Source organism: Grampus griseus (assembly GCF_964374135.1).
Source record: "Grampus griseus genome assembly, chromosome: 1".
NCBI classification, from domain to species: Eukaryota; Metazoa; Chordata; class Mammalia; order Artiodactyla; family Delphinidae; genus Grampus; species Grampus griseus.
The window spans coordinates 120,426,246-120,440,206 of NC_139017.1; positions in this window are offsets into that span (position 1 = coordinate 120,426,246).

The following is a 13,961-nucleotide window of genomic DNA, read 5'->3' on the forward strand; positions in this document are numbered from 1 at the left end:
TCAAGAGAATGAAGGAGAGGACTCAAATCAATAAAATTAGAAATGAAAAAGGAGAAGTTACAATAGAAACCACAGAAATACAAAGCATCCTAAGAGACTGCTGCAAGCAACTCTATGTCAATTAAATGAAAATGGACAACCTGGAAGAATTGGACAAATTCTTAGAAAGGTATAACCTTCCAAGACTGAACCAGGAAGAAACAGAAAATATGAACAGACCAATCATAAGTAATGAAATTGAAACTGTGATTGAAAATCTTTCAACAAACAAAAGTCCAGGACCAGATGGCTTCACAGGTGACTTCTATCAAACATTTAGAGAAGAACTAACACACATTCTTCTCAAACTCTTCCAAAAAATTGTAGTGGAAGGAACACTCTCAAACTCATTCTATGAGGCCACCATCACCTTGATACCAAAACCCGACAAAGACACTACAAAAAAAGAAAATTAAAGACCAATATCACTGATGAATATAGATGCAAAATCCTCAAAAAGATACTAGCAAACAGAATCCAACAACAAATTTAACGGATCGTATACCATGATCAAGTGGGATTTATCCCCAGGATGCAAGGATTCTTCAATATACACAAATCAATCAATGTGATACACCACATTAACAAATTGAAGAATAAAAACCATATGATCATCTCAATAAATGCAGAAAAAGATTTTGACAAAATTCAACACATATTTATGATAAAAACTCTCCAGAAAGTGGGCATAGAGGGAACCTACCTCAACATAATAAAGGTCGTATATGACAAACCCACAGCAAACATCATTCTCAATGGTGACAAACTGAAAACATTTCCACTAAGGTCAGGAACAAGACAAGGATGTCCACTCTCGCCACTATTATTCAACATAGTTTTGGACGTCCTAGCCACAGCAATCAGAGAAGAAAAAGAAATAAAAGGAATCCAAATTGGATAAGACGAAATAAAACTGTCACTGTTTGCAGATGACATGATACTATACATAGAGAATCCTAAAAATGTTACCACAAAAGTACTAGAGTTAATCAGTGAATTTGGTAAAGTTCCAGGATACAAAATTAATGCACAGAAATCTCTTCCATTCCTATACACTAATGATGAAAAATCTGAAAGAGAAATTAAAGAAACACTCCCATTTACCATTGCAACAAAAAGAATAAAACATCTAGGAATAAAGTTACCTAGGAAGACAAAAGACCTGTATGCAGAAAACTATAAGGCACTGATGAAAGAAATTAAAGATGATACCAACAGATGGAGAGATATACCATGTTCTTGGATTGGAAGAATCAATCTTGTGAAAATGACTATACTACCCAAAGCAATCTACAGATTCAATCCAATCCCTATCAAATTACCAGTGGCAGTTTTTATGGAACTTGAACAAAATATATTAAAATTTGTATTGAGAAACAAAAGATCCCAAAGAGCCAAATTAGTCCTGATGGAAAAAAATGAAGCTACAGGAATTAGACCCCCTGACTTCAGACTATACTACAAAGCTACAGTAACCAAGAAAATATGGTACTGGCACAAAAACGGAAACATAGATCAATGGAACAAGATAGAAAGCCCAGAGATAAACCCATGCACCTATGGTCAACTTATCTATGACAAAGGAGGCAAGGATATACAATGGGGAAAAGACAGTCTCTTCAATAAGTGGTGCTGGGAAAACTGGATAGCTACATGTAAAAGAATGAAATTAGAATACTCCCTAACACCATACACATAAATAAACTCAAAATGGATTCAAGACCTAAATGTAAGGCCAGACACTCTAAAACTCATAGTGGAAAACATAGGAAGAACACTCTGACATAAATCACAGCAAGATCTTTTTTGATTCACCTCCTAGAGTAATGGAAATAAAAACAAAAATAAACAAATGGAACCCAATTAAACTTCAAATCTTTTGCACAGGAAAGGAAACCATAAACAAGACAAAAACACAACCCTCAGAATGGGAGAAAATATTTGCAAATGAATCAATGGACAAAGGATTAATCTCCAAAATATATAAACAGCTCATGAAACTCAATATTAAAAAAACAAACAACTCAATCCCAAAATGGCAGAAGACCTAAGTAGACATTTCTCCAAAGAAGATATACAGATGGCCATGAAGCACATGAAAAGCTGCTCAACATCACTAATTATTAGGGAAATGCAAATGAAAAGTACAATGAGTTATCACCTCACACCAGTTAGAATGGGCATCATCAGAAAATCTACAAACAACAAATGCTGGAGAGGGTGTGGAGAAAAGGGAACCCTCTTGCATTGTTGGTGGGAATGTAAATTGATACAGCCATTATGGAGAACAGTATGGAGGTTCCTTAAAAAACTAAAATTAGAATTACCATATGATCCAGCAATCCCACTACTGGGCATAGACCCAGAGAAAACCAAAATTCAAAAGGACACATGCACCCCAATGTTCATTGCAGCACTATTTACAATAGCCAGGTCATGGAAGCAACCTAAATGCCCATCAACAGATGAATGGATAAAGAAGTGTGGTACATATATACAATGGAATATTACTCAGCCATAAAAAGGAACAAAATTGAGTCACTTGTTGAGATGTGGATGGATCTAGAGACTGTCACACAGAGTGAAGTAAGTCAGAAGGAGAAAAACAAATATCGTATGTTAACGCATATATGTGGAACTTAGAAAATGGTACAGATGAACTGGTTTGCAGGGGAGAAGTTGAGACACAGATGTAGAGAACAAACACATGGACACCAAGGGGGGAAAGCCAGGGGTGGGGTGGGGATGGTGGTGTGATGAATTGGTGATTGGGATTGACATGTATACACTGATGTGTATAAAATGGATGACTAATAAGAATATAAAAAAATAAATTAAATTAAATTAAAAAATTTAAAAAAAATGTACTTTCCTGTTCTTTCCCTTTGATTTGTAATAATTCATGAACAATTAACTTGGGCCTTTGTGTTTCTAGACCACGAAAAAAAAATCTGTTTTTAATCTCTATACCAGCAGTCCCCAACATTTCTGGCACCAGAGACCAGTTTTGTGGAGGAAAATTTTTCCACGAACTGGACTGGGGGATGGTCAGGCAGTAATGTGAGCAATGGCGGGGGATGGGGAACTGCAGATGAAGCTTCGCTAGCCACAGCTCCTCTCCTGCTGTGTGGCCTTGTTCCTAAAAGGTCACAGACCGGTACACGTACACAGCCCAGAGGTTGGGGACCCCTGCTCTATACTGTGCATGTGTGCGTGTGCGTGTGCGTGTGTGTGTGTGTATGTGCTCTCGCATGCACCCACACCAGCACAAATGCTTACCCATAGGCATCCAGAAGCAGAGGTCAGGGGGAGATCCTTATACAGGTTGAAAGAGAAGAGAAGAAAAAGATGAGAGAGGAAAAAGGGAAGGAGAGAAGGGAAAGAGGAGATAAAAATATATATATACATATATATATTTTTTATTGGCACACCAGAAACTAAAAACCTTGTTAGGTGATAGGTACCATTTGATAGATACCATGTAAATTTTTAGTTTTTCTATAGAAGATATATACTGTGACATACTGTTTGACTTTTAAAATGAATCCTCTCAAATGGGTCTTTAAAATATTTTCATTGAGAGTAATTATATACATATGAATAAAAGTATAAACAATGACATTAACTTTTAAATACATGAAGGAAAATATTGCTTACTCTAATTTTCATACTATGTTCTCTATGCCAGGTTTTATAACAAATTTGTTTAAATACATTTATTAAGCATTTATTTCTATTTGATTATTTTTATAGACATGATATTGAATTAATAAAAACAGAAAGGGTTATGAGTGCAATTTGAAAGTAACATTAAAATATATTTCTTGTCAACAGCTTTAAATTTTTTCTTTCCAGTCTATTATAATGTTAATTAAATTTTACCTTAAACTAGAGAAATTGGTATATGTGTCAGCACCAAATTTAAAATGCTGTTTAGTACTCGTTAAATCAACATGGCTGGATTATAAAAATTTTGTAATAAAGATTCATTTTAACATATGCAATATTGAGTAGTATATTATACTCATTCAGTTATGATGTTATATGATATAAATTACAATTACAATCCAGACATTTTTATTACTTGGATTGATCTTAGTTAATTCAATCAAATATTTCTATGATCTGTATTCACATTGAAATACTATAGATATACAGAATTTTTTACAATTCATAATAAGAATCAGAGGGGTTTTTTTCAGTAAGAAACCAATTCAGCACCTGAGATATGTAAATACAAAATAAATACAACAATTTTAATTTAACTTTGCACTAGGCTATATATTATGCTTCTTGACTTTGCCCAAAGCCATGCACATTTGGTCACGCCAATATTTAAGTAGCAGTTTACAGAAGGAATTCAGAAAATACTACTGGCAGTATGGTTGTTTTCTACAAACAAAAAATGAAGTGTGAATTTGTAAAGAATTGTGTCTTCCAAAGGGAAAGTAAAACTGTAAATAATGCAAATTGGCAGGATTATAGAATATAATGATTCCAAAGAATATTCTGAGTTATAATTGGAAATCATATTGAAGGAAACAGGTTACTCTATTTTATGTGCTGCTAAGTGTTGAATATGTAGCTTGCTAAGGAATTAACTATACCAGAGAAAGTGAAAAATGTACTGCAATATTGTACTCATTTAAAAACCATTATTAGACCACAAAGTCCATGATGCAGCAGTTGAGGAATAACATTTTCTGATGTTTTAAAATTCTTAACAAAATGTAAAATGTCTCTAAGACCATGGATTATTTGACTTTCTGGTTGTCCTGGATTTATGAACATATTTAGTAAGTTTGGATATGGGAATATTCAAATAGAACTCATAACTTTAATATTCTAGCAAGCTATAGAATAAATAGCAACTAAAAGAAACAAACAAATGGAAGTCTTTAGTTGTTTAGGAAACAACAGAAATAGTTAAGGGGTGGGGGAATATTTCTCTTAAGAGGCTTGAAGTATCTATATAAGGTTTCCTAAACTAGATGTACTCATTAAAAAAAAAAAAAAAAAAAAGGAGACTACTCTTTACTTCCATAAATTTTGCTGCACTTGGTTGGAAACATTCTAAATTTACAATGGTTTTCACTGTTCCATTATGACTGAGGACAGCAAAATATCATTTCCAAAGCAAAATATAAGAATTCATGATATATGAAGAAATGAGAATGAGTGGCCTTAAACCTAATCAAGTTAAGAGTCTGTGGTGGGGGGGAAGGATTACACCAAGTTTTGAGAGAGAGGGAAAGGAGCAAAAGATATCAACTTTCAGACAGGACACCTAAAGAGTATATAAATTATCTCCAGGCAAGTCTCCCTCAGAGGGATTTCCAGATCTGTTGAGATTGAAGACTTGTTCTATTGAAGAGTTTCCAACATGAACCACCTTGGACTTTCAGCTAAGCTTTGGAATTCCTTTTTCTTTATGTGGCACCTCATTCAACAGAAATGGCTTTGCTCTGAAGAGTCTTCACTGGGTATAGATTACTCTAATGCTCTATGTCAAAAAGTCATGAAAGAAACTGAAACAAGTATGATGAAAACAATGAAAACTAAACACAATGCGCCATGAAGCAGAGAGGAACAGGGCTGCTATCTCTTGTATTTGGAAACTCAAAAATAAATGAAAAAATCATAGTTTACTTTGTTTTAGCCTTTATCTTTTTGACCACAGGCTCAGTTTCTTTGTTAAAATTTATTTGAGTAATACTTTGCAATATATAAAAGGTAGTAAAGTCAAATTTTCTCACCAGCACTTGCTGAATTGATTTCAGAATATACTGCTATAGACACAGAAAAGCCAAAAACCCAATTTCAATGTTGACCAAAATCAAGAGCATATAATCTCTACAAAATTGATTATTTTATGCTATAGGTAGAATGACCAATATTATTGAATAGCCTCAAGACTGGAAGAAAGGAAATTTTTGCAATATAATGATCCAGGAATTAGGTTATTCAATCTAACTGTATTTGAGATGGAGAAAAGCACTAATTTCAGGTGAAATACTCAACAGCTTAACAGAGAATATGCATTTTCCATTTTTTAAATGGTTTAAAAATGGTCAGTGTTATACAAATATAAGGTACTTTGAATACTTGGAATCATGCAAATTGCAATATTTAATTTTTGAAGTAAACTAAAAATCAAAACTGAAATATGCCTTCATATTGATTTTAATTTATCCTTTAAATGTTAAAGCAAAGATCCATTTTACCATAACTCTAATTAATAGTGTTTTTACAGAAATTGATTATTTAATTATTTCATACGATTAAGGAGCTTCAGAGATGTGATTTGTTTTAGGTTTGCTGTTTTTTGGATTACTTAAAAGTTAGCGTAATATAATATCCATCTAATTAAAAAACAAAACAATGTGTGCCTTTTACCCACTAGATACTGCCCTAAGTCCCTTGTTATGTGACTTTGTTTTTCCAAAAATCACTGGGGGGCCCGGAGAGTTGCTATCAATGTCCCAGACCTCAACCTGCTTCATCTTACTCTCTTAATCTATTATATCCTTGGAAATACTAGTAAAACTGGATACGGTGTAAAATCTCTAATTTATTGAGTCTGATTTGAGAATTCTTTGTGTGTGTTAACTACCATGAGCAATGTTTCTATGAGCATTCTGCTACATTCTTACCTATGTGCAAACAAAATATTCTGTAATATTAATATATATACTGTAGCAGAAGCTGCCAGTCCTTCCCCTTTATGCCTCTGCCTTCACCTTTATCCATGGGAATCTAATTGCCACCTGATGCATATCTTTGCCTTGGGACTTCTCTGGCTTTTGAAGCATGCTTTTCATACCTTTGCTGATGCATACCTTTGCCTGCGGACTTTTCTGGCTTTTGAAGCATGCTTTGCCTCTCAGTAGGTCAGAAATCTTGGGCAACTAATGGCTATGAGGAGCAGAACTCAATGACTGATGGAAGTTGGTGCATAAATATACCCTGTTGCTTCACCCTCACTTCACCACATGTGGGATAACTCTAGAGCCATGTGTTGCCTCACAGAATTTACTAGCATAACACTCCAGTTGCCTGCAGTGGTAACTTGCTTTATAATCTAAGTTTTTAAATATGTTTTTAATTGAGGTAACATTGGTTTATAACATTATATAAGTTTAATGTGTACAACATTATATTTTGACTCTTGTGTATGCTACAGCATGCTCAACACCAAAAGTTTAGTTTCCATCCATCAACGTACAGTTGACCCCCTTTACCCATTTTGCCTTCCCTCCTACCTTCTTCATCTCTGGTAACCACTGCTCTGTTCTCTATAACTATGTGTTCATTTTTGTTTGGTTTGGTTTGTTCATTTTTTACTGACTTTCTTCCCATCTCTGTCTCAGTTTCACACTCCTCTCAGAAGAATGGTGTCTCCTGAAATCTTTGACTGAGTCAGCTTCCAGAGAAAGTTAAACTAAGACATATCAAAGACTCTAATTTCAGTGATGTAGATCACACAGATGCCCCATTTCACAAACAAGAGCTAAATAGCTTCTGAAAATATTTGTATTAATTCACACTTCCATTATCAGTGTGTAGTGGTCTCATTGGTTCACATCCTTAAGCAAAATGCCTTAATTCTTTCAACCTGGTTTGTGAAAAATAATATCTCATTGTGGAATTAATTTGTTTTCTTGTATTATAAATGAGGATAACTATCTTCCCATGTATTTATATGCTAATCTTGTTTTCTCATCAGAACAAATGCCTGTTTCTGTCTTTTGCCTAGTTTATGCTTAGTTGCTTGTTTTATTCTTATGAATTGTTTCAAGTTCTTTATATAGTCAGTATACTAATTCTTCATTGTCTTATGTGTGTTATACATATTTTTCTTTTCAAAATTTCTCTGACATGTCTTTTCGATACAGTTTGATAAAATAAGTTCTTAATTTTAATATAGTCATCGTTCTTATGAATAGTTTTATAGCTAGCACTTTTTGCTTTAGTTTAAGAAATCCTTTTCTACCCTGAATTAATGAATATATTTTCCTAAATTCTCTAGTAGAAGTATTAAAGTTTAACCTTTCACATTTCAGTATTTACCCATTAAAACTGATTTCTCTGTATGGTGTGAGATATGGACCAAATTTCATTATTTTCTCATTAAATTATTTTTCTCGTACCATCTACAAATAATCCTTTCTTCATATTTTTTTTTTCCTTTTATGAAAATGTTCTTCCTCCAGATCAGAGTCAGAAAACATTTTCTATAGAAAAAGAGATAGTAAATATTTTAGGTTTTCTAGGCCATCTATAAACTTTGTCACAATTCTTTTTTTATTTTTTCAACTTCTAAACAAACAAGTACAAAAAGGAAAATAATCTTCTTATCTTCCAGGCCATACAGAAGAATGCCACAGGCCCAGGTTGGCCTTCCTGCAGTAGTTTGCAGACCACCACTCTATATAGTCATATATCTTGCTCCCTCACCTTTCACCTCTTTCCCAATCTTTGGTCAGATGACATCATTTTAAAGGTTTTTTTCCTAAACAACCTATGTATATTTGCATTTCTTCTCTCCTTAAATACAGTCTACTGTTCCTCTCTCATATTTTTCACCATGGAACTTGTTACTTTTCAATATTATATCTATATCTAATTACATATTTTATCTGTCTTTTGTTTTGTTTTTCTTTGCTTATTTTTGCCCTTCTACCCCAACACACACATGAATATACACTAGTATGTAATCAAACAATGAGTGAATGATTATATTTTACATTTTTGAAAGTTTTATTTATTTTTAAATCCACTGGATCTTGTTTCTTAAAAGACCATTTTTCCTATTTATTTCTACTTCCTTATTCATTTATTGAATAATATATTTATGTTAATTTGCCTTTGACGACTCCTATATTTAAAATCTTAGGAAAAATGACTATCGTGGATATATTTTTTCCTGTTAATTCTCAGTCATGATGTCTTATTTCTTTGTGGTTGTCTGAGGGTGTATGAGTGTGTGTGTGTGTATAGGTGTGTGTGAGTGTGAGATCACACATGCATATGTGGGGTATTTTAACTGAGTGCTCATTTCTTCCAATCTTCATCAAACAGAGTTTTGTAAGTTTGTATTAGAAAGTTCATTTGTGTGGAGAATTTGTGTTAGCATTTATCAAGCTACTAGGGCAATACTAACAGAAATTAAAATAAATTCTGACATGAAATTTTCCAGATAATACATATAATGTGATTTTGGACCACAAACCTATATATTGGAAGTTACAAATGATAAGGAGAAATTTATTTTTTATTGCATGCATAGTTACTTTGTGTTCTGCAAATGGTCTTTGCAATTTTCAAGTCATTGAGAGTATAAGTATGTTATTTATTGTCTTCATCTCACGGGGGCATTTTCCTTCTTGTGTTTGGTAATGTTCTATTATGTGCTCATATTTTACAAATTTTAATTCTGAGAAATCTTGAGAGACCTGAACTAGGGATTCTTCACTCCAGAAAACATTTACATTTGCTTTTGTTGAGCTCCAGATAGGTGCTACCAACTTTAAAATAATTCAAATTCTCAACATGATGTTTTTAGGCTATATGAATAATATAGCTCAGAATCATATTACAGTGTGAGCACAGGTTTAGTGTTTCAAATTCCCATTGTAAACAATTATTTTTATCATTCCACCTAGACATGCCATAGAAAGACAGGTACCCTCAGTGGTTTGCTTTGTTTCCACTTATAGTCCTGCTTATTTGTTTCCAGATTATTCTAAGGAAATGGCTGTTTTGCATGTTCCAGATTTATGTTTTTATGCCAAATTCAGCTTTCTCCCTTTAAATTGACCAAGGCTTCTTCTTTTGGCCACCACACAAATGTTAAATCCCAAGGCTATGATTTCCTAGGGTTGGCGACAGTGTCCTAGGAAACCCTCACACTATTTTTTAACCCCTCTAGTGTTACTATAACACTTTTTATTATCTTCTACACAAGGGATTTTCTTATTTTTCTTCTCAGCTCAACATATATTTTTTAATGTTATTGTAATTTATTGTTCACTTGGATGTATAAAAATGAAATGTAATTTCAGAAAATCTAGTCTGTCTTAGTATTAGAAGGGAAGTATTCCTTTGTTCATTTGCCAAACTTCCTGAGAGGATTCTTTAGCTTAATTATCGAGACATAATAATTTGTACTTCAGTTGCATTCATTCTTTTAGCTCATCTGTTTAAATTTTTATATCCTATGTTTAATTTCCAAGATTTTGTAGTTGTTTTTCTTTTATTATAGCATTCTTTCATTTTATGGCTTTAATATCCTCCCAAGTCATTCTAAGTTAATTATACTAAATTCAAGGTATTTTTGGTTTTGCTACTTTTATTATTATTACTATTATTATTAGCTTTATTTTTAGAGCATTTTATGTTCAAAATAGTATTGAGAAGAGGTACAGAGATTTCTAATCTATCTCCTCCCCCTTCACATGCACAGCCTCCTCTGTTATCAACATCCCCCACCAGAGTTGTAAATTTGTTACAACTGATGATTCTACGTTGACACATCACTATAACCCAAAGTCGATAATTTACATTAGACTTTACTCTTTGGTACATTCTATGGGTTTGAATGTATAATGACATGCACTCACCATTATAATATCATACAGAATATTGTCACTACCCTAAAAATCCTCTGTGCTCTACCTATTCACCCACCCTCCCCTTAATCCCCAACAACCACTGATCCTTTACTTTCTCTACAGTTTTGACTTTCCAGAATGTCACATAGTTAGAATCATATAGTATGTAGCCTTTGCAAATTGGCTTCTTTCCCTTAAGTAATATATATTTAAGTTTCTTCCATGTCTTTTAATGGCTTTGGTAGCTCATTTCTTTTTAGCACTCAGTAATATTACATTGTCTGGATGTACTACATTTTATTTATCCATTCACCTACTGAAAGACATCTTAGTTTCTTTCAAGTTTTGACAACTATATAATAAAGTTGCTTAAACTCCATGTGGAAATTTTTGTGTAGACATGAGTTTTCAGCTCCTCTGGGTAAATACCAAGGAGCATGATTTCCAGATTGTATGTAAGAGAATGTTTAGCTTACTAGGAAACCGCCAAATTGTCTTCCAAAATGGCTGTACCATTTTGCATTCCTTTCAGCAATGAATGAGAGTTCCTGTTGCTCCACATCCTCACCAACATGTTTTCAGTGTTCCAGCTTTGGGGCATTCTGATGGGTGTGTCTAATGGTATCTCATTGTTATTTTAATGTGCATTTCTCTGACAATTTATTACCTGGAGCATCTTTTCATTGCTTACTTGCCAACTGCTTACTTGCCTTCTTTGGTCAAGTGCCTGTTCAGGTCTTTGGCTCATTTTCCAATTGTGTTCCTTGTTTTCTTTTGTTGAGTTATTTTTTTTAATTTTTTTTTGGTACACGGGCCTCTCACTGCCGTGGCCTCTCCTGTTATGGAACACAGGCTCCGGACGCGCAGGCTCAGCGGCCATGGCTCATGGGCCCAGCCACTCCACGGCACGTGGGATCCTCCCAGACCGGGGCACAAACCCATGTCCCCTGCATCGGCAGGCTGACTCTCAATCACTGTGCCACCAGGGAAGCCCTCTTTTGTTGAGTTTTAAGTGTTCATTGTATGTTTTAGATAATAATCCTTTATCAGGTATGTCTTTTGCAAATTGTTTCTCTCAATCTGTATCTTCTCATTCTCTTGAAAGTTTCTTTTGCAAAGCAACAGTTTTTAATGAAGTTCAGCTTATCAATTATTTGTTTCATTCATTATGCCTTTGATGTTGTCTAAAAAGTCATCACCAAACCCCAGGTCATCTAGATTTTCTCCTATGATATCTTCTAGATATGGATTCATATGGAAATGTCTGGATTCATTTTTTTGCATGTGGATGTCCATATTTTCCAGCATCATTTGCTGAAAAAAATTATCTTTACTACATTGTATTGCTTTTGCTCCTTTGTCAAAGATCAGTTGACTATATTTAAAGGGGCCTATATCTGGCTTATTATGTTTTAAATTGTTAGATCATCTGTTGCCATCTTTAATGACCCATTTTCAGGATGTTGTTTACCTTCAAACACTTGGTGTATATTTATATCTCTTTAATTGAAAAATTCTGCTTAACAATCCATGACTGAACTCTCAAAAACAGTCTATGACTATGTTTCTGTGGTCTGTAAGATGTTTAGCCATTAGGGATATTGGGAGTGTATAGATGGCTAATCATCTACATATGAATATTCTAATCCTCCTTGAAGGATCATCAGTAGCTGGGACAGTGAACTCCTTCTCTGATCCTAGTACTTTTCCTTGGCCCAGGGATAACAGTATTAGTGGGAGAGAGAGGAGGAGGCTGTTTATATTGTTTTTCTGAATCCAGTTGCCTCATGAGTCATTCTAATTCCTGGATCCCCTCTGCCTCTCTCTTTGTTTGCATGTTTATTTGTTTGTTTTGTCAAGTTGATAGTTCCTCTGAAATTTTTCAATATTATATGGTTTCTATTTTTCAGGGATTTGACAAACTATTTGGTCAACAGATGAACTTTCTGCTTTTCAAATGCTTGTTCTATCATTTTCAGGGATTTGCAGACTGTACAAGGGTAGCTGTATGTTCTCCATCTTCCATCCTATTCTAAAATAGCTATTCTTATGAATATGTCTCTGACCTATTTTCATCTCATCTGTATTCTATACTGTATTGCAACACTGAACATTATACTCCACTGTGTTTCAAAGAAAATATAAAGAAAATGTAGTTTCTTTAACAGCTGTAAATAATAAGATTGTTTTCATGAGTTTACTGTCCATTGAGAAGTACATGGAATACATTTTTAAAAAGGAAAAAAAATAGAATGTTTTAAATTTAAATTTAAGTTAAATACAAGTATTTTGCAGGTTAAATATTCTCTTTTGGGTAAATTTTCCATGCTCCCCTTCCCACTCCCCCTTCTCTTCAGGTTACTAAAGATTTGGGTGTAAGTGTAAGAATTTCTGTAGCAGCAGTAGAGAGAGGAACACATAGTGTTTAAATTGTCTTATGGATATAAACATGCATCTTTCAGTCTCTGAACTAGTGACAGGTTCAGTGTTATATGTTATAACTGGCCTTTGCTAATGCTATGCTGGTAGCCACATCTGGAGACTATCATCCTCAACATTTACTTCTAGTTTAATTCCATGGATAATATGGTCTATTTGCTGTGACCGCTGCCCCTTTGCTGGCCCTTCTGCTCTCTGGTTTCCTACCTACTCCCTCACCTGGACATGTGACTCTCTGGATCCCTTGAATGCAACATGCATAAAGGGGAGAACCAGGAGATTACTTCAGGCTTATCCACAAACACTTCCTTTTATTACTGCTGTTTTTTTCACACCTAGGTTGGCATGTGGCCACTCTCCACAGCAGTCTATTCTCAGATCACTAGATAGATAGATATAGATTATTCCTGCTTAAAGTGTCTCCTCAACCTAAACATTGTGCTTTCCAACTATAGTATTTTACCCAAAGAGAAGAATACAGGACATATATTTAGATCTTCTTGTTTCCGCATACCTAATTCATTCTCAGAACACAATACATAGAACAAAAGGAGAGGATTTCCTCCATGCCTTGTAGGCAGTCCTTCCTCTTTATCAGATTCTGAATTGTTGCTACAGTTGGTTTTTAGTCACTAAATGGTTAAGTTGGTCCATTTTTGCTTTTATCATAGGCAAGTAGGGACTGAATGCTCTAAATAGAAATGTTAGCTTCCTGTTTCAAAATATAATTCCCATTAAATGAAGATTTATTGAAAAATTTGTTTAGTAACATCCCATTATATTCCAAAGTGCATATTTCCAAAGCACTACTAAAGAAAACAGAAGAAACAGGGTAAAATGTCATTATGTCCTTGAAAGAGTTACCAGGTT